At 44.6% G+C, this 22,237-nt stretch overlaps 1 protein-coding gene and 1 pseudogene across 1 annotated transcript in view; one reads left to right on the top strand and one right to left on the bottom strand.

Annotated features, from left to right (window-relative positions):
• Positions 1–12,452: 12,452 nt before the first annotated feature.
• LOC107518488 (sine oculis binding protein homolog) overlaps positions 12,453–22,237 on the bottom strand; it is a 153,604-nt gene continuing 143,819 nt past the window's right edge. Inside the window, exon 7 of the mRNA XM_036220575.1 lies at positions 12,453–14,393. The gene's annotated coding sequence lies outside the window, so the exon portion shown is untranslated. The remainder of the gene's footprint in view (positions 14,394–22,237) is intronic.
• On the top strand, positions 15,051–15,170 carry LOC118605301 (annotated as a pseudogene).

The raw sequence follows: 22,237 nt of genomic DNA, 5'->3' as shown, positions 1-22,237 counted from the left end.
CCTCTCCAAAAAATTAAAACAACAACAACAACAACAACAACAACAACAACAACAACAACAAACCTTTATTTACTTATCGTGTGAGATCTGATCCATGTTCTTAAATCTACCCTCTGTCCTTCAGCATGAGCTCTGCCCAGGCCATCTCACCCAGATGGCCATTGTCCTGATGGCTTTGTGCACACACGGAGAGGAAGCAAAACACCATCCCACCCATCTTCTGCGTGGTGTGCTTGAGGCTGCTCCTAGCAGCCCATGAGAGCTGATTCTAAAATTTCAGAAATTTTTCAAGTCAGTTGTTAAATACAGACACTATTAAAAATTAAATTATACACATTACAATTAAAACAAAGGCAATAGATGCTCAAAACCTATCACTTCTCAATTATTTTACGGCATTATGCTATTATCTATGCTCTTGAGATTATAACATCCATTACATCTGAATAGCGGAAATACTATGTAATGAGGTGCCGCTGCACGTGTCTTGCCAACTCTGAGTTCAGTGACATCATGTTATTAGCTTAAAATTCATCATTGTGAAAATATTTACACCACAGAAATCAGCATAGGGTAGAAAGCAGGGCTCAATTTATTGCTTCGTTGATTATCTAGACTTCAGAAAGTGATGGAGATGTTAATAACGAGGATTAAACTTCAAAGTATGCCATAGCTATTATATTGGTACATTGCGAATAGCACAAAAATTTGAGGAAATATTTTCCCATATTTTAAAACTATTATCTGATTTAGAAAAAAAAAATGTCACTTGTGTCATCGATGAATAAGCAATGTTCCAACCTACATTTTTGTGGTTTCACTTTTGTCTTACATGTTAGCATAAGCAAATGTCACTGGTTTCCAAGTCCCAAGACTAGGTTGCGTACAGTTTAATTGTGGAACATTAAATAATTTTATTTTAAATGCTTACTATGCAGGCTTAAGCTTTTATAATGATCAAAACTTAAAAACCAGAGTTTTTCTTTAATAAAAAAAAAAAATCGAATGCTCATTCAGCAATTGCAGCCAGGTACAGGTAGAAGAATTCAGCAAAAATCAGCAAAAGCATTCTGCGATAATCAATTGGCTAATGGAATTTATAACAAAAAGTATTGTATATTTTATTATCATTTGTAAATTGTGTGCTATACATCCCTTGAATCAGCAAAATGTATGACAAATGTGTGTGTAAATATGTATATGCGCACATTCTATTTTCCAGAGAACCCGTAGTCTTTTCTGAGCTTTACATCTGTGGAACGCAACTCATACCCATCAAGGCAGCAAAAGCTTTAATTGGTTTTAATTGCCATGATGGCTACTAGAAGGAGCAGCAGAGAGTCCATGAAGACCGGGTTCTCATCTTGATACTGCCACTCACTAGCTCTCTGCCACTGGATAAGTCACTCAGCTTGTCTCTGTATCTCAGTTCCCTTAGTCACAAAAATGGGTGCATTGAACACTGTGAACGGTAAAGTCCATTCCAGCTCTAAACTGTTATGATTTATGACTATGTGAGAAAGGGATGTTTCTGAAGTTGCAGGACTGCAATCCAGGAGATTTTGGTAGCTCAAACATACCAACCTGAGGATTCCCAACTTTACATTTGGATACCAATAACATCTGTGAGGTCACAGATATGTTTTAAATACCCCCATGTTGTTTGTTACTATACTTTCAGTAGGAATGACACGAAATCCAGCCAAAGGGGAGGAAAGAAATCTTACCCATAAAGAATGTCTTTCAAGTTCTGTCAGTGTGAGGGAAAATAATGTAATTCTGCATATGGAGGTAGGAGTGAGATAGCTGTACTAAATCCGCTCCTCATGCAGGACACCGCTGTCCTAACTCCTCAGTCCCTGCCCCTCTCCCCACATAGCACTTGCAGGTCACTCAGCACCCAACGAATAATGACTCAAAAGAAATAATAATTAAATAGGTAGCACTTTGTAGCCTTCACAGTGCTGGGCAAGAAATAGTTAAGCAAGGCTGTCCTGAGCTAGGGCAGCCATAGGCAGGGAAGGGGCGCCAATTAATAACACTACACGGGAAGTGGGGAAGTGTGGGCCTCCTTCTCTCCGCCCAATGGGGAAATCCATTTTCAATTCTGACCTCAATGAGGAAGTTTCTCTTCCTGCCAAAAGGAGCGGAGTACACCCTTCCCCGCCCCACGGCTCAGCAGAAACAGAAGACAGAGGGCAAAGAGAGGAAAAACAGCACTGACTGCAGGGCACAACCCAGGACAGACAGAGCGGGAGTCGATAGAAACAACTTCCCTTAGTGAAGTTCAAGCGATAAAACGACTCATCACACACTCACTGAAACGACAACAAGGCCAGAAACAAGAAAACGCTACCTGATGAAGAACAGGAATAGTGGGAGACAAAGGGAAGGGCAGCAGAATTTGGAAGAGTCTAGACACACCACACCACTTTGCCTATAGGTTCCTCGGCAAAGAGTATACGGAAGGCAGAGCAGAAGCCCACTGGGTATATTTTAGTATGGTATATATTTTTTAACTAATATAAGATAAAAACCATATGTAGTTCTTATCCCATTTTTCTGTCCTTATAAAATTCTAAGTTGAAGAACCAACCCCTTAGGAACTGCTTTCAGATTGACAACTGGCCCAGGAAGATCCCCACTTTATGGTTAAAATCCAAGATCTGACACTTAGGGTAAGAAGAACCGGGCAAGCAGCCCTGCCCCTCTTTGTGGAATGAGAACTCCAGGATGTCTGTTTCCATCGAGGTGTGTGACCCTTTTACATGTTCACACGCTCTATCAGCCAAAGGTCCAACCAGGAGAACAGAAAGCACCTCAGACACCTACATACAAGGAAATTCAATGAAGGGGACTTGCCACATAGATGATGGTGAGCTGAGAAGTTGAGCCAAGGCCCGTGAGGTACCGCTGAGACCAAAGGGACAAAGAGAGAAGGCCATTATGGGAGTTGCAACATTAAGAGTTTTCTAGAGGGGTTTGGAAATGGGGCACAGAGGAAGCTGCTGCTGAAGAAGCTGCCTGAAGCGAAGAGAAAGGGAAAGAAATAGCTTCTTCCAGGTTCAGCCATACAGGCAGAGCAGGGGAAGTTAAGGAATGGGTCTGAGGGAAAACAGGCCCAGAGCTAGCACACATACTCTCATTTGGTCCTAGAAGTAACTCCAAGAGCAGGTAACATAATCTCCATATTACTGATGGAGAAACCAAGCCTCAGAGACATTAAAATCTAACACAGCCAACTGCTCTGCCTATGGTGGAGCTGAGACGGAAACTTAGATCTTCCGTCTGCACACCCACGCTCTGCCGACTCTCCCGGGTCCTGCAGTGGCGTGGGAGGCAGGTTTGCCTGTTAAGCTTCATGGCACATCCAAGCTACCAATGGTAGTGGTCCTTAACCTCCTGCTTGTTCCTGTGCCAGGAACCACAGTCAGGGTGCCACATGGTGCTCTGGCATGAGGGAAGGCCATTGTGGGCCAGGACTGCCAGCCAGGGAGGTGGACTCACAGAAGGTTTCTCCCAACTGCCCTGAGCCTCCACGAATGGCCTCTGTGTGCTCTTCAGAAGGCAGAGCAATGGGCCAACACAGAGGCTGTGCCAGCTAATTATCTAGCCCTCCTTCTGCTCCCTGGAAGCCCCAGCCCTGCTGGACGGCGGTGTTCTGTGTGTCTGATGTCAGATGGCCTGGTTCCACCTCTCAGTGGAGCTGGTATTTGGTTGATCCTTCAGGCTCCCCTTTGGCTCATAAAACATAAACATCTGTTGGGGTTCTGGTTGGCCTGTGGTAGACTTCAGAGTGGAGAGGGGTGGAGAAAAGGTGAGGGAAGGGAGAGGGGAGTTAGGGGAAAGGGAAGACTAGAGCAGGCTTTCTGGAGGAGTTAATCAGCTAATGTGTGACGGGGGAGGCTTTATCAAGCCAGAGCCTTGACCAGACCCTCCCAAAGAAGGGAGAGGCAAAAGATAAGATGGATTTTCATGGAGTTTCCTTGGAAAGCCTGAAGTAGAGTCTGCGGGTGCTTTTCCTCCATTGCTCTGCTTCCTCCAACTGTTCCTTTTCTCACCAGTTGGCTATTATTTTCTAACGCATTTTGATAATTACTTTATCAATCAAGAAGGATAAACAAAAGCCTAAAAATACATCCAAGTGAATGAGATCCCACAGCCAACCGATCTTCAGTACTATGATTTTTCTGTGTGTGTGTGTGTGTGTGTGTGTGTGTGTGTGTGTGTGTGTGTGTTTCTTTTCTTTTCTTACAGACGCATTTGAGAAACAGTTCGGCTCCTCATTCACTGGCGGTCCAACAGGACGTACTCACTACCTCTGCCCTCCTGCCGCTCATCCATAGGGCCAAAGAAATTCAGTGAGTTAAGGAAATGCTATCCAAGCAAAACAAACACGCTAAAAAGAAAAGACTCGCCCGCAGTCTTATCCTTATTAGAATGATTCTTTGCCTGTATTTGCTTATTAAAGCAACAGAGTATTGGATCAAGAGGTGAGAGAGCACTTCACGAGCCACTGTTTAAAAAAAGTAAAATGTAAGGTGTTTATATCGGTGCAACTGTTTAGAAAGAAAAGTTCCAGTTATTCAATGAATAGAGCTCATATTCCAAAAGCCAAAATATTGTCGAGATGTGCCCTGTGAGTGACTGAACATGAACCCAGACCATTCTCCTCAAGTGTATCTCACCAAGTGGCCCAGCCCAGCCAGGCTTATTACAAGCCCCAGGGAGAAGCCAGTGTGCACTGCACTGGGGAAGAGGCATGACCTCAACTTCTGCTTTGGTCCTAAATCCATGACTTTGGAATGAAAAAATCATTGGGCAAATCACCCTAGTGACCAATTCGAAAGGTTTTCCTGCCACTCCCACCTCCCCCCCTTCCCACCCCCTCCCCAGTTTCCATTTCCCAAAGTGACAGTGTCCCCTGCCAGGAGGGGGTCTGAGTTTTCTTTCCCATCGAGAACAGAACAGGACTAACAAATTCAGTGACTATTCCCGACAATCCAGTGCAGGTACTATAGGGATATCAGACCTGAAGGAAACTATCCAATTTATAGCTGCTCACGTAAAAGCCATCAGGAGAATCATGAAACGATTCTCCATATGGTGCCCTAAAGCTTCCAAAAACTATATGAGAAAGGGGCTTGGAAGGAATCCTTTCCTTTTCAGAAACAAGGAGGGTCGAAGCCAAGCATCTGCGGCAACCTGGAAAAGACACTCCTCCCCGACTGTGTCCCCAGGGCTGGCCTGGAGGGTCTGTCTGTGAAGCGGCCCAGGCAGCCGGGGTCGCCGACCTTGGCTTGTTAGGCTTTTCCACTAACCAAGCTTATGTTTTCTAGCATAAATGAACTCTACAGTTACATTGTGTGGAAGCTTCAGGACATGGTTTGCCAAATGGAAAAACATTTGGAGGTTGAGAAAATATCTTGCACATAAATTACTGAAGGCACAGAGAATCTAAAAGAGGGATGAAATCAGAAGCCAAGGAAAAGCAGGGAGGGTGCCAAAGTAAAAAACGGAGAGAGAGACAGAGACAAGGAAAGCGATGTAACGATCTCTCTTAATGACCTGCCTTCAGACCGAAAGGCAAGTTTCTAAGCTCTGTTTGAGCCTCATAAAAGCCATGTGCCTGAGTATTGGGAAATATCCTTTAAACGGTGAGATCAAGCCCCCATTCTTCACCCTTCCTAAGTGGAGTTCTTCATTGATTACGTTAAGTGCTGGCCACCAGTAAGAAACACAAAAAGCTCATTGTCCTTGACGGTGGTAAAGGCCAGTTACACACTTGTTAATGTCCTGATTTATGACACTGAAGAGATGGAACTGAGAATGGTGCTTCCTCTCTCTCTTTCGTCCTCTCCTTCTCTGCCTTTCTCTCTCTCTCTCTCTCTCTCTCTCTCTCTCTCTCTCTCTCTCTCTCACTTGCTTGCACTCTCTCTCTCTTCGTCTTTTTCTCTGTGTCTCTCTTGCGCCGTCTCTCTTGGTGGTGGTGCTGGTGGTGGAAACTATTAAAACAGAGGCAGATCAGGAAGTTTGTGATAAAGAGAAGCCAGGCTCTCTTCTGACATTCTATCTCTCTCTTGGCTTAAGTAAACTTGCTCCTTCAAGGCCTGCCATCAACAGAGTCGGGCTCACGTTTCACCACTAAATCTGAGTCAACAATCTCTAATCTGGACACTGGGTTCAGAATCCAGTCTCAGGTTGCGCTTGGAAGCTGACAGCAGGGACGAGAGCAGAGAAAAATACGGCCTTTGTTTCTAGTTTGATCGTCCCCACTGAGCTGAGCTGAGGTCATGTGTCGTTTTCTGTCATCAACAAGATAAAAGTTTGCACCTCCCTGGCCCTGAAATGTCTCTCTTGCCGTTTATATTAAGGCCAAGGAGCTCTCTGCCCTAGGACTAGAGGGCCAAGTTTGTGGAGAGCTTAGATTTGGAGTCCTTTTCATCTTTCTGACATATGATACCGTGACATAGGCAGCCCTCGCTGGGTTGCTATGCAGATATACAATTTCTGAAAAGTTACACCCGGAAAACGAAAACCCCGGGCTGGATTAGCATTTCACAAAGAACAGGGATAAAATGTGTAGCAGTTAGGCTAAAAAGCTAAAAAAAAAAAAAAAAAAAAAAAAAAAAAAAGTGAATTAATGTTTCATGAAAACAAACTCTTTTTTAAAGGATCAATAAGTATAAAAATATCTCATTGCATTCCTGGTCTTTGGTTCTGAGCCCTAATCCAGCTACTGCATGTGGAGGAGATACTGTGAGCCAAATGGCGGCGACTGGGAAGGGAGGTCTGGGTGCAGGCTGAGAGTTTGGGGGTGCGGGGGAGTGTGAAAGAAAAAGAGCTTCTGTTGGGTGCTATTGTTTTATAAAGCTCTTCTTCCTACCTGTAATTGTTTTCATTGTTTTTATTTTGTGATAATCTTTCCCTTTTGTTTAAATAAACCTAGAAAGAAGAAAAAACCTTACCCCACGGTCTAAAGGTTCTAGCTAAATTAACTTCAGCATGAACCTTCTTTTTCTCCACCAAGGTCAAAGAGCATGCCTTCCAGAGATCACACACTCACATGTCGGCCTTTCCTAAACAAACCTTTTTTCAAGTGTTTGCAATACCAGGAATTATCTTACATGAAATATTTAGATGGAAAGTGATATTTGCATGAGAAGTCGGAAAAGGGAAATAATTAGGGGTTTCCCTTGTTATCCCCAACACTGATGCCTTCCAACTGAGGTTGTGCGATGCTCTTCTGGTGCCCTTCCTGAGCTGGCCTTATCCACACAGCTAGGGAGGTGGTGGCCCCTCACCTATGGCTTCTCACCAACCCCAACTGCAGAAGCTCTGGAGGGAGGGCCAGAGTAGGAAATGGGGAAGGGGATTTCAAAGACACAGAGGGCGTAAAGAAGATTTAAGGGTCTTAACTGATCCTGTTCCCAACCACAGATGGGAGGCACACGCTGAACAGCTCAATCCTTCAGCATGGAATGAGAGTCGTGTGCTAGGGGCCCATAGGAAAGGCAAAGATGGATTAGCCTTGCTCCTTGCTCCCAGGCTGTTAGAGGAAAGCAGATGAGCGGAAATAACTAAAGAGCTATCATGTGGATCCCCTTGAGCATTCTTATTTGTTAGATTATGTAGTTGGCAGTGTTTGCAAAGAAGTTCTCATTCGGACAGTAAGTTAGCGAAAGAAGACATGGGCAACTGAATTTTCCTATAACTCAAGAGATGGGAACCACTTTTGTCACTTCAAAGGTTGATGCTACAGTCACTCTCAAAGATGAGGTGACATACGTGACAATGACTGGTGGCCATTATTAGGTACTCAATTAAATGCTCTTTTATTCATGCATGTAGGCATCCATCCATCTACAAGAGGGAGGGCACAATGTGAGTGTGCTGGTTAAGCGTGGGCTCTATATCAGGCTACTCACATGCAGTTCCAGGCTCTGCCACTTTCTTAGCCACTATGTACTCAGTTTCCTCATCTGTGAAATGGTAATAATAATAGTAACCATTACACAGGTTTGTTGTGCGGCATAAATAAAATAATGCAAATGAATAGCATTTGGATAAACACATATTGGATAAACGTCCGTTAAATTGAGTAGTGGTGTTCATTCCTTCTTGGAGGGTTTCGCAGTCTGCTGGTTTGGCTCAACATCGCATGTGAGGAATGGGTGAGGAAAGAGAACATTGTCTGTTCCCAGAGGTCTGGAAGCAGGCTGGAATGACATCATCAGACATGTGTCTCATTGGCTGATTCAGATTCAAACTGAATTCTAATCTGAGTTGACGCTGGTATTTCTGCAGCTGTGGTGCTATCAAAAGACCACTGCACGTGGGGACAGAGGTTTCAAATCTTGGCTCTATTATTCACTAGCTGAGTGATTTAAGCTTGAGCCGATCATTTAAGCTTCCTGGATATATCTTCCTCGTCCCAAAGTGAGGATTGCACTGCCTCTAGCATGTGGTTTTCTGAGAATTGCCTAAGATAGTTTGAGCGACTGCTGTTGTGGTGTCTGGCATATGGAGGCTGTCAACATCTCTGTCCATTTGATAGGACAGCTAGTTGACCAGGGATCCACTAGCCCAGCTCGAAATGACTGCAAGGTTTAGATTCAGCCCCCTGGGTTTCGGGCAAAATGATGCAGCCTTGTGTGGTCGTCAAAGTTCCACCACTGTTTTTAACATCCCTTTGCTCATCAAACAGGTGCCATGGGAGAAAGCCCAGCTTGCAGCTCAAAAAATCAGAACAACAGGAAATGGAAAAGAGTCTGCGGTCCACATGTCCCCTCTCTCCCCGCCCCAGGAAATTTAGCACGCGTGCCAAAGCGTGCTCTTCTCTTCCTTTCTCTGAGCCGCTGGCACCTCATCCCATCTCCTTCAAACTTTACCTATAGATACAACTAAATTTTGGGTGTTGTCAAAACCAGGTGTCAGAAGAAATTAGCAGATATTTTCTCTTCTGAAGCACAATATAAAGGTCACAGATCTCTCGAGTTCATGGTTGAGGCGCCAAGTAAATCACCTGAACCTACGGTGTGGACCTCCGGGCATCCTGGGCCCCGGCTCGGCGGCTCAGCATCGTGACAGGGAGTGTGGACGTCAGAGCCCACTGCTGGCACCTTGGACAGAAAACCCTTCATTTCATACCTCAATTTCTTTGGCTGTGGAATGAGGATGATGATAATATTAGCACTTCCCTCACAGGGCTGCGTGAGAATGAAATAAGTGAATGTGTACAAAACCCGTAGATGGGGCTGTGCACAGAGTGAACACCTGATGGTTGTGGGCTGTTCTCCATATCTCAGCAGAGGCTCCTCCTTTAACTAGAAGAATTACGTATGTTGGTGGCAACTGTTCATTCCATGCAGTCAAGAAGACAGACCAACGGGCCATTTTCGGGCATCGAAGACTAACTTTCCCTCTATAAATGTGTTCGAGAATCAAGGAATTACTAATCTCTAAGGCTTTTCTGAATAAAAATAGTTCCATGACCTAAATCACTGCACAGCACAGACACCCAAGGGCAGTGGCTGGCTCCTTGCAATGAGAAGAAGCCTTAAGGTTTGCTGACTGGCTGGCTGAATCGGAATAGTGCTCATGCCTCTCTCCCTTGAGCAAGAGAACCGTATGAAACCCTGTAGTCTTTCTGCGGTTGCTGCACAACTGCTCTGGTTTTCAGGCTATGCTGTCCTCTTCCGACATTAAGTTAATGAGATAAACGTACTTCAACTCAGCCCATGTTTTCCATCCCAAGGGCAAAGAACAGCTTTCAAAGGATGCAAAGTTAGAGGGCCACATTGCCCACCTTTGAGGACCCTGATGACATGGGAAGAGTAGTCAAGAAGTGGCTTCATCCATTTAAACGAGAGCCTGGGAGCCCGTGGGAGAAGTGATGATTGCACCTCAGGGAAATCAGGCTTAGTTTTATGGAAGGGTGGCATGGAAACTGCGCTTTGAAGAGAGTGGTTTTTAATTGTATTATTAAATAACAGTGAGGAGGGCTCTCCCTATGCTAAACCTAAGAGATATAAGGCAAACAAGACAGGATCCCCATCCTCAGGGACTTTGAAAACTAGCAAAGGGCATGGTCAGGTGAGCAGCTGGACAAGCAGAGGGTTATGTGCACTGGGATGGTGGTGGCCATGGAGGAAGCCTTCCCCAGAATGGGGTGAGAGGAAGTGTTTCTGGTAGGTTCCCCAGGAGAGAATCACCTGAGCAGTTGGCTGAGTCTTGATGGGCTGCAGAAATTGCCCAGGGAGGATGAGGGAAAGACAATCAAGGCAGAGACAGTTCCATGTGCAAAGACATAGGAGTGGGAAAGAGATCAGGGTGTCAGAAAAGAGCTCCTAATTCAGCAAAGGTGGAGTGCAGGTGGGACTGGCAGGCTGGGAGTGGGTGGGGCTGAGACGTGAGGTTGGGGGCGGATGGGAGGGCTTTGCTTGACACACTAGGCCCTTGGTTTTGCTTCTGCAGGCCATAGGGAAGCCCTAAAGAGGTTGTAAGCAGCATTTTATGTGTGCCAGGGTGGGGCCCAAGAAGGAACCAAGGAGGGGAGAGAGTCAATGTGAGTCTTGAGTGCTTTGCACCTGCGCCTCAGCCCTGGCCGTTGGCTGCGCCACGTGGGCAGTATGAGCTGGCACCTATAGGCCTGCGGCTCAAGCTGCCCTTCCAGTGTCAAGGGAACACCTGCTGTGCAAAGGGAGGGAAGCTTTGCAGAGCTGTGAATCCAGGCTCCAGATGGGCAATTCCATACACCCTAGAAAACATCCAGAGGGAGCCCTGGTGAGACTAAGTGGTCCATCTTTTTCACAGCTCCATCCTCCCATTGTGTGTAAGCCACTGGGTCAGGAGCCGTGAATTTTATAATTTTCCAGTGTCTCCTATCAGCATCAGACATGGGGCCCTGTGTTCTGTTGGGGTTTGATAACCACCAAGGAAGATACTGCCTGACTCATTTCTCAAAAAATAGAGCAGCCTCGGCACTCTCCCATATCCAGTAAGTGTGGCAGGCAGTAACCATTATCACTCAACCCTCTAGCTTTATTTTAAATGAGGGCCACTTTAAAACAAAACTGAATTACTGCCACAAACTTATAGGAAGTCAAAATGACTCTTCATGAAGACATCAAGTTTTTCTCCAGATTGGATGGGTAGCCTCTGGCACCAAACCTCCTGGGTTTTAATCCCATTCTGCAATTCACAGGCTGTGTGGGCTTGGGAAATTACTAAATTTACTGAGCTCCTAGTTCTTTATATGGAATAAAGGGAAAATAAAAAGACTTTCCTCATAGGATTATTTTGAAGATTAAATGGGGCTAATAACATATGCTCGGCACATGCTAGTAATTGTTTGCATTATTTCTGTTTCTCTTTATATATAATGTTGAAAGCCTCAAAGGATTGTGTATTTAGGGAACACTAAGATTAAAAGAAGGAAGAGAAGGAGGAAAAGGTGTACCGATGTCCAATGAGATGCCACAGAATCTTTTCATGTTGGAACAAAGGTACCTTTTGTTTCCACAAGGGTCAAAATGTTTGCTCGACAATCTTGGACTACAGACAAAAACAAAATCAATATCCTGGATGATTGTCTCTGTGGCCAAGTCCAGATGAACAAGCTATCAGGAACTTTGCACCAGGCAGTCACAGCTGGGTGCCCCAGCCCCTGGCACGTCTTCAGCTGGGCTTGCAGGGTTCCGACAGGGTTGTTTTCATAAACACAACCCGCACCAGGAAGCTTCCAGAATCCCTCAGTTTCCACGACAGAAAGAACCCAGCTCTCCAGAACCGACTCTTAGGATAGTCACCTAGAGGAAACTGTGATAGTGCCTAAGGTTTTAATGGACATCTATTTTTTGATGAGCTAAACCAAGCCAGGTGGGACTCTGGACTTTCTAGGATTCAGTTTTTTCATATGCAGAATGAGAGGACAGGATGACATCCACATTGCCTAGAACTAGGTATTGACATACTTTCTGCCTTAGGAACGTCCTGATGTTTAACTCAGGTACCAAGGGAAAACCAGATCGACCCACCCCACTCACATAAAGCTAAGCAGAAGCACCTCCCAGCCCACGTGGTGAGAGTGGAGGCGCAGGGGAGCTTCACCTCCTGGATGTGGCTGCTCGAAGCCTTAGAACTGAAGATCGGGACTTGGGGCGCACACAGGAAGGACCCCACAGGCCTCGGGCCCAGGAACTCACCCCACACGCACTGTGTGTGGGCAGCGGTGCACCCTCCAGCAGACTGGTGGTCTCCCGTCTGCAGAGAAGTATGACCTGCAGCAGGTGGAAAAGGGCCAGTGTCACTCCTACACCTTTACGTTTTAAAAAACTTACTGGATTTATTTTTAAAAATTTCTCCTAGGGGAAAGGAACATCTTCTGTAACAAGGAAAATAACGACAACAATAGTCATAATAATGAGAAAAGCAAAATAAGCACGTGTAAGTGCATTTTTTTTTCTTAGAGATTTATTTTTGTTTGATGAATCTGACACCGGTCTGGGAGAGGAGAATGTTGGGAGCCCCGCGGGAAAATGAGCACCCAGAGGAGGGACTGTTGCTTCCTGCATGGGTGGGGTTGGTGTTGGAGTTGATCTGTTTGTTTAATTTGTTGCTGGAAGTTTTCCTTTTGTTCACTTTTATAAATCTCTCCCCAGGCTTGCGAGCTTCCCCCCTCCCCCCCTCCCCCTACACCTCCCCCCGCCCCAATTTCAATTTTAAAAAGCGAGCTCGCTCGCCAGGTGTGTCCCCCAAGCTCTCACAGCTCTAATAAATAAGGAGCACCTGTAAAACAGTAGCTTGACTTGTTAAGTGACTCTGTACAAAGGAGGATATAGAAATACAGTATGTACACCGCATCCACGGGTCCCTGGTGCTTCAAGGCCAGTGAGACACTGACCTGGCCTTGCCCACCTGCCCGCCACCCCTCCTGCTGCCGGTGTGGCGGCTTTGTAGGTGGGGGCACCCGGACCCCTCCAGAGAGAACAATTGCTTTATTTGAGTTAGTAAACAGATACACTGAATCACAAGGTGATTTGATTTTTTTTTTTTTTTTAGTTTTCTTCTTTTTTGAATTTTTTTTCTTATTTTTTCTCTTTTTTTTTTTTTTTTCTGTACTCATCCGAATGGGATACTCCACGACTGTCTCACCAACTCAGTGCCAGTACACATGCTCTAGAGGACTTCTGGACTCGCAGCTACAACTGTACAAGTGCACACAAGAAAATCTACCCTGTTATCCTCCACCCACTGATTGAGGATCGAATTGCACATTTCTCTTAACCATGACAGGAGAAAGCAAACAGTGAAACAGAATCATGGGTGATCTTTCTCACTTTCCCTCTTGTTTTCATTGGTTTGTCCATACCATTCTAATTATCATGAAAGGGCTCTGCGTATAGAGAGATTGCTTCACTGGCTTCCTGGATCACCGAAAACCATCAGGGTTGAAATTTCATCCAAGTCTTTCGTGACGCCCAGCAAATATTCCCCCTCGGATTATTTTACACCTTGAGGGCATTTTGGTCTTCAGTTCAACACTCTTGCTCTGTTCCCAAATGGGGTGCTATTTAGGGGAATTTAAAGAGAAAGCTGAGAAGAATAAACATTTACCGAGTTCTCTTGGCATTCGGTCTCTGAAAAACCACAGTATAAACTATTCATGCTGCTTCTTACATCTGTCAAATCGAAAATTAAAAGCCATAAAAGTGTAACACTGAAAATATGGCATTAAAAAGGATAAAGGTGGCCTTTGTAAAAATAACAAGAAAAGTATATCAGCCAATAAAATATTCTAACTCTTCTTTTAAAAGTGCATCCTGGGCAGGACAGAGATGAATCTGAAGCGTTGGGACTCCAGTGCGATCCCTCTCCGCCATCAAAACGTGAACAGTATAGGTCCAAAACCGTACAATGCAAATCACAATTCTTAGTGTAGCAGCAAAACCACAGCAGTTTTTAAAAAGATTAAAAAAAGACTTTTGTTTTCAAATCCGTATCATCTTCCAGCCTCACCCTCTGAGCCTTGAAGATGTAGCAGGGAGAATACCTACATTGGTCCTTGTGGCTTGTTGGTGTTTTTTGTTTGTTTGTTTTTTTCTTTTTAAAACCACGGGCGAAATCCCTAAGTTCCTCTGGGGAGAAGCAGAGATGGTGGCAGCAGGAAGGCTGGGCCCGCTTGCTGGGTCCAAGATGTGCTGGCTTCTCTGGGCTAGAGGCCACCAAGGGAGGGCTGCTTCCTCTGAGATGCTTAATGACAGGAAGCGGCTTTATTTGCTTGAGTTTTAGCCAGAGGGGGTGGTGAGCTGACCAGCTGGTGTCATTGGATGGTGCGACATGGTTTGCTCTGCGCCCTCTCTTCATGCAAGGTACCCTGTGAATGAGTGTTCCTGGAAAAGAGGAGAAGGGGCCCGTCAGAATCCGCTGGACCAAGGCGCCCCTCCCCCCAAGCTGGGGAGAACCCAGGCGTGAGTCAGAGCAGCAGCACTCTTTCCAGACGTCAGGTCAGGCCTTACGCAAGTCTCCAGAACTGAGGGAGCACAGCGTGATTTTGACATGACTTTCATTCACGGTTCTGCTCAGGGTCAGCCCTGCCAGCTTTGTGTGAGGAAATGAAACTTTTTGAAATACCACAATGAGCATGGTGCACCACGCCCTCATCCGAAGACCACAGCAGCATCCGTTGCTACCCAGTAACTTTCACCCTCCCGTTATGCACAAACTACCAGGAGGTCTTCTGACTTGCCAAGGTCACCTCAAAGCCAGGCGAGGTCACCGGAGGACCCTGGAGCTCCAGACCTCACCCCTGTACTCTGCACAACAGCCTGGTATTTGCTGCAAAGGAGGAAAGCCAACAGATTCACTTCTCAGCACATGAAACATCGCTGTGGACACACAGACTTCTTTTCAGAGGTTTCCTATGGAGGCGACTGAGCTGGAAGAAATGCCCTTTCTGTGGGTCTTGCCTGAACAAACGTGAGCCATTCACATCTCTTTGTATCCAAACCGTACAGTAGCTTGGGAATGGAAGACAAGAAATCAACCCAGTCTACGGTCATGCTACCCTGAACGTGCCTGATCATCTGATCTCAGAAGCTAAGCAGAGCTGGGCCTGGGTAGTAGTACTTGGATGGGAGACCACCTTGAAATACTAGGTGTTGTAGGCAGAAAAAAAAGAAAGAAAAGAAAGAAAGAAAGAAAGAAAGAAAGAAAGAAAGAAAGAAAGAAAGAAAGAAAGAAAGAAAGAAAGAAAGAAAGAAAGAAAAAGAAAAGAAGAAAACAACAACAATAACAACCTGGTCTTGGGATCCCAGAGAATTTGAACAGCATTATTCACCAGGAAAGTCGGTTTCTAGGGAAGGTCCACCCCACCTTTCACCACAGACGTGAGGCTCTGGTTCACTGTCCCTACTGGTTTATTCCCTTGGTTAGAAATATAACTTTCTAAGGACACTTAGTCACTCTCAATATGCAGCCACTTAGAAGTTTGCCAACCAAGCTATAAAGTCTCTGAGGCCTGGGGCTGTATATGTTTTGCTCATGTGTCTACACCCAACAAGCCCCTAGTTCAGCTCAACACACATTTGTCAAATGAATGAGGGTCAAGCAGCTCTCAGCCCCCATGCCCCGGAACAGTGCCCTTTTGTTCCTGCCAATAAATGGTGATGTCAGAAATGTGCATGGGTAAAATTTGGCTAATATGAGGTAATGACAGAGGACTCATCAACATCTTTACAACTGCTGAAATTATTCCTAGAACAACGAACAAATAATTGCAGAAAGGTGATAGAATTTAGAACTTGAAGGGACCCCAGCGATAACATACTACAATGTCCTCATTTTATAGATGAAGACATGGAGGCCACAGAGACCTGGAAACTTGCTCAGGGTATCTGCAGCATGAATTTAGTACAAGTGTGAGGAGATCCAATGCCCACTGGGAGGACTAAATACAAGCTTGTGCTTTGAACCCTGCTATCCAAATCCTGGTGTTAATGGTAATAATAATAATGATTGGCCAAAAACAAGGTTTGAAAATCTGAATGTGCATGACAGGAAATGCCTGAGTTCCCCAAATCACATTAAATCACCAGATCTGTGTGCATTTAATATGTATATTAAATAACCAAAGTGAAAATGCAAAACACCACAAATATGCAATGGGGGTGGAATTACAAGGCCATGGAAACCTTTTTATTTGGCATGGTCAGATTTGGAAATGTGGATGTTTATCTCTGAATAAAGAGCTTTGATTTTTCTTTCTTTCTCTTCTCTTTTCTTTTCTTTTCTTTCTTTCTTTCTTTCTTTCTTTCTTTCTTTCTTTCTTTCTTCTTCTTTCTTTCTCTTTCTCTCTTTCTCTCTTTCTTTTTCTTTTCTTTTCTTTTTCTCTCTCTTTCCTTTCTTTTCTCTCTCATTCCCCTTTCTCCTTCCCTCCCTCTCCTATTCCTTCCTTCCTTCCTTCCTTCCTTCCTTCCTTCCTTCCTTCCTTCCTTCCTTCCAAAAACAAAAACACCTAGAGCCACCATCAAATGAGAAGCCAGAAAGGATAGAGACAGAGCCTCAGAAGTAACAAATGGATCCAAAGACACCAGTGTATAGCTTCTTGGGATGATTCTTTTAAATTTAGAGAACACAGCCTGAAACTTGCTGTGGAGGAAGGGAAACCATCTCCACCTCTGGGCTTGGAACCAAGAGTGACCAAATCTTGCACTCAGAGGAAGCCTCTGAATCCTTTCTTTAAAAAGGAAAAGAGAGAAAAAAAAAAGGTGCTTACCACTTTCTTCCAGTGACTGGGAATCACCACCATTTTGACTTTCCTAAGAACGCCGCAACAGCTTTTTCAGGAATGTAGTTTTTTTCCCCTTTAATGCAATCATCACCCCCCAAAGAGGACTACTTCTCAGATAAGTTTCTTTATATTCAAATCACCTTTGGACAAGGGCCAAACATGGACGGCATCAGCCTACTTGGAGACAATTTCGAGGCTTTCATAAGGAACTGGGGAAACGGGATTATAATGAGAGCCATTCTGGAACCTTAACTACAGCGTGTGCCATCCCAAACACTATAATAATCATTATTATTCTCTGGTATCTATTATTGTCTGGTAAATAATATGTGTTTCCCCCAAAGCTCTAAAGGGCGCAGCTGCACCACACTCTATTTTTCGCAGGCCCTCTCCTGCTGCTCTGAAAGCCTCCTCACACCGAGCTTATTTTAAGAGAATGGCAAAGCGGACAATTTGTGCTGTTTCCTTCTCTCTCACCACATACTCGCTGTGTCTGGGATACCCACAAGGGCCAGATGGTGGCAGTACCAGTCCCTTTCAGCTGATAACATTGGAGGAGGGAGTGGTACTGAAGTCATCCTCATTTGTTCTTCTGGCTCTGGTGGGTTCAGGGCAGCCGCCTTGTGGGTGACACAGGAATAGATTCTGGAATCGATGAAAATGAAGGATCAAGCGTGCACTTCGCCTTCCTGGTAGATACTGGTGTGCAAGGTATGAAACCCAAGAGAGGGAGAGGAAGCAAGCTTAGAGGTTTAGAAAGAGATCATGGCAGGAAGTTCTAGAGCCTGAGCCAGTTTCTATTTTGCCCTCGACAAGCAGAGGGAACTTATGGAAAATCCATCCTCCCTGTCTAAATTCGTTGATCTGAGCGAAGGGGAAATTACTACAGTAAGTGAGACAGATATTCAAGTCACAGTCTGGCATGACCCCAACTAGCTCTGTGACCTCGGACCTATTCCTTAATCTTCTCAAGCAAGCCTTGATCTCTCCTCTGTGAAATGAGAGCTTGGGTGAGATTTTCTATTATATCTTCCATCTCTCATATTCTGATGGTAGGATGTTTGGACCAAAGCCACCATCAAGTATGGGCGATTATAAACTTGAGCAGCTGGATATTAATCTGTTATCAGTGTGTAAGGAAGACTATTAATTTCTAGACCTCAAAGTCCAAAGTTCCAGAGTCTCCTTCTCTCCATTAACCCCAGCCCCTCCCCCTCTCCTGTCACACACTCACTGCTAGTGGAGATTTGTGAAGTATCCCTTAATACAGGGGGTTCTGGGGAAGTGGCTATATTTCTGCCTTACATGTGGGTTTTCCTCTGCATCTGAGGTTTGTCTGAAGGCAGAATGACCCAGGGCCCTGCTACATGACACATCACTTGCACACAGCCCATCCTGCATACCATGTCTATGCCATGTACGAAGACCAGCTCCACATCGCATGGTCTCCAGCAGGCAGGTATGGTCAGGTACCTTCAGAATTCCAGACCCACCTGCCCCTTTTGGTCAGAGGAATGAAGCGTCTTCCTCATGGAATCATAACTGCACATCAGGTACGTTGAGAGACCCTCTGACCACCTGGCATTTCTCCTTTTCAGCAGAAAAGCATTGCTAAGAATGTGATTGAGTTACTCATCCTCCTTTATCACACAAGAATCTTCAGGGAATTATAAAGAACAAAGTTTTGCCTGAATACTAATAAACTCTTTCGATGTTGATACTGTCAAAATATGACCATTCTCACATTTTCTTTGGCCTAAGACTTATGCTGGTTGCATTTAAAAGAAAATTTCATAATTTTCAAGCAACCATTTCCTAAAATGAATATGTATCTAGAGAAAAATGTCCATCTTGTTCTATGTCCCAACATTTCCAAGCTAGTCCTCCTGTAGCGTTAGAGTCTGCTTCTCCCAGAAACCTGCCTCAATTAATCTAATCCATTTTCCAAACTTTATTCTTCTTTCCTTCCTCTGATACCTTTGTAATTAGCATAATCAAAAATCTGGTAGATCCGTCCCGTCTTACCTGTTCAGGCAGCAAGCTTTCGTGCCTGTGATATTTATTCCCAGGACTTTAAAACCCTGCGGCATCAATTCTATGATGTGCAAGAAATGCCCGTAGCCAAGCTGGCTCGCCCTTGTCCAATTACCCAAGCCCTACCAGCGACGCCACCTATTCAGGCACGTCGGCCCATCACTTATCGTGGTTAAATACAGCCATTAAGTGCTGGCTTTGGCTATGCTGTTGATCTGGGACAATAACGAGTCCCTGAGGACTGGACTGATCTCAGGTAGCCGCAGCTATTCTGGGACACTCGCAAGGGGAGAGCTTCACGGTCAGTGAACAGAGCCACCTGCACCAGCTGATGAACCTGGATGTGATGCCAGACAGAGGTCTCCACACCAAGCCCATCTCAGAAAGAGCTAGTGTTTGGCGAGGTTATGCTGAAAAATGGTTCTCTCTCTTCTCATCAGCCATTGCTTCATGAGGAGTTCTGAAATGGCTTTTACCACAATGGAAAGAAAGCATTCTCATTTACGAAGTGGATGGCATCTCTTTTTTATAGTGCACTAATTGATGAAAGTCATTAAAAAACATCCCTTCTCCTTCCAGTGTGATTGCTATGGGAAATAGCCCATGGTGAGAAGGGCGCGGGGGCCAAAGGTCAACTTCAGCTTAGCTCAGAGCTGGGCTCTGGGCAGAATTACAAATTCATCCCCACTGTGCTGCTTACATCATGGCTTTGACAAACCTTGCTTTTTAAAAATACTTTTCTTCTTTAGCAATATCTCTTATTTTACTCTTTAATCAATGAAAATCAGAACCATGCAAGACTCCCCTACTGGGATAACTCTGTCTTTAATTCTTTGCTGTACAAATTAAAATTTTGGTTTCCTTTACTTAGTTGGTTCAATGAATTAAATGGGGAGATGAGTCTCTTTATTTTTACAAGTAGTCACTGCTGTTTCTTGCTGATCTCTAAAAGTTCCCCGGGGGACAAAGAACCCTGAACCATGGAACCCCGTCTTGTGCACTCACTAAAGTATCTTCACCTCGGACAGCAGATCTATCCTCTTTACATCAAAGCCTTCTGGAACCTGGGAGTTTAAGTAAATCAAATGACCCTGTCTCTGGCCTTTTTCTAAAAGCATGGAAGGATTTATGACCAATAGCGTACATTTTTACAATGTACTGGAGCAGGTGGCTATATCCATTCACAAGAGAAAAATAAAGAAGAATTACACGATATAGCTAAAGTTCTGCATAAAATTTTAAAGAAGAGTATAGAGCACTATGCCCCTGGCTTTCTGGATCAAGCACTTCCTATAATGGTTTGGGAATGCTGCAGTGTTTTCAAAGAAAAGAGTCAAAATGTATTGAGTTTCTACTTTATGTCAAATACTGGCACTAGACACTTTAATATACTTATTTCACTTATACACTTATTTCATTGAAACAACAAAGTCACTGAAGTATTCATTATTTTCCCCATTTTACTGATGAGGAAACTTTCTCAGGAAGGTTATGGAACTTACTTGCTCAAGGTCACTGCTAGAAACGGCAAAGATGGATTGAATTCCAGCTCCTATGACCCCAAAATCCATGCTCCCCTCCAGAGGGCGCTGCCCCCTAGCCCAGGTTTCATCTGTCCCCTTCTTTACCTTGACCGGTGAGGTCACAATGTCAGAGCTGTAAGGGCCTTAAAGGCATACATCATCCAGCTTCCTTGCTTTGCAAGCAAGAATTCTGAGAAGTTATTTGATTAGAAAAAAAAAAAATTGCGTTTCCATTTAAGTCTCATCAATATACGAACTAGCTGATGTTGCTTTGTGTATCTTCTAAAAATTCTGCCATGAACAAAAAAAGTAGGTGCTTATTGTGTTAACCCTGGGTTTGCTATTTCTCTCTATATATTATCTGAACCCAGGCATTCTAAGTTTAAAAAGAAGAAGAAAGAACCCAGAGGAAAAAAAGCAGCTTTATGTGGCAAGTAGCTATGGTCTATGGATCAATAATAGATTTTAATATTTTAGGTGAGGTCTGAAAAAGGTTTTTCTGACACTTTTATTCTTTACAACCAGCCCATTAGCAGGGGGTGGGGGACGGGCAGGCTTCATATTCATGAAAAATTCACAATAAAAAAAATAAGAGTGAGCATACTGATTCTGCATTCCTCCCCCACCCCCAAACAGCCAAGGAGATGGAGAATGTGGTTAATAATTGCATTTCTGAAACCCTTCAACCCCTCAACCCCAGTTGTTCAGGTACAATCTATTTTCTTTCTGAAATCCACTGCCCGTTGTGAGGAAGCAATGTCGCGGGTGACAAAAAATATGACTCTGGTCCTTGGCTCAGGGTGTGTAACTCAAGCAGCTTTGGTCTTATCCCGTGTCCCACTGAGAGGAAAGGCAGATGAGGACTCAGGTTCTAATCCTGGCTGCGCCATGTTGCGACTTTGAGCATGTGCTCTGCCTGTCCCAGTATATACTTCGAAAGTGGAACCAGACATCTTAGGAGAGTTTGGGGCATGGTTTCCCAACTCTCCAAGGCTGACAGGATGGAAATGTTTCATTACCTTCCATTGTACATACATCTGAGGTTCTGGGCTGCAGGGGCCACCATGACAATTTTTATAATAAGTACCTATTATGTGCCTGCTACCTCATGGGCACTTATATTTATGTTATTTACATTGGAGCCTGATAACTCTAAAAAGTGGGAACTATTTTTATTTTTATTTATTTATTTATTTTTGTATACAAGACAACCCTCGGTGGTTTTGCATGGAGATTCTGGAGCCAGGCTGCCAGTCAAATCCCAGAGCTGCCATCTGTTGGCCAATGACACTGGGTAGGAGATGGCTTCTCTGTGCCTCAGTTGCTTCATCTTTAAAATGGGTTTAATAGTATTCCCATAGAGTCGTCGTGGGCATCTAATACTTGGAACACCACCCACATATAGAAAGTACTCAATAAATATTAACTGTAACAATTATTGAGAAAATTTGAGCATAAAGAGGTTCTAAAACTTGTCCAGACTCTCTGGCTGGTAAGCGACACAGCTGGTTTTCAGATCCCAGCAAGTCTCACTCCAGCCCTGTGCTCTCCTCCCAGGCACTGCAGCCTTTCTACCAGGACAGCAACTGCCATTTCCAGGGCATCTGTGATATGCCACACTCCACATGTTTCCTTACCTATCCCTCCCAGCACTGTTATTATTCCTCATGACCTAGAGACTAAAGCTCAGAGAGGTTGAATTATTTCCTCCCTCACCTAGTAAAAGGTTCTGCTGGGATTCGAACCCAGGTTCGCCCAACTCCAGAGCAGATGTTCTCATCCACAAAGCCACACTGTTGCCTCCCCTCACTACTGAGAACCCACTGTTGCCCCACGGGTAAGCTTCAGAAGGTCTAGGGCCTGGCAAGTTTTAGAAAGATAAAAGGAC

Source organism: Rousettus aegyptiacus, unplaced genomic scaffold (assembly GCF_014176215.1).
Source record: "Rousettus aegyptiacus isolate mRouAeg1 unplaced genomic scaffold, mRouAeg1.p scaffold_m13_p_1, whole genome shotgun sequence".
NCBI lineage: Eukaryota > Metazoa > Chordata > Mammalia > Chiroptera > Pteropodidae > Rousettus > Rousettus aegyptiacus.
Note: the sequence above shows the minus strand (reverse complement) of the source record. Positions and strands in the feature narration are given on the sequence as shown.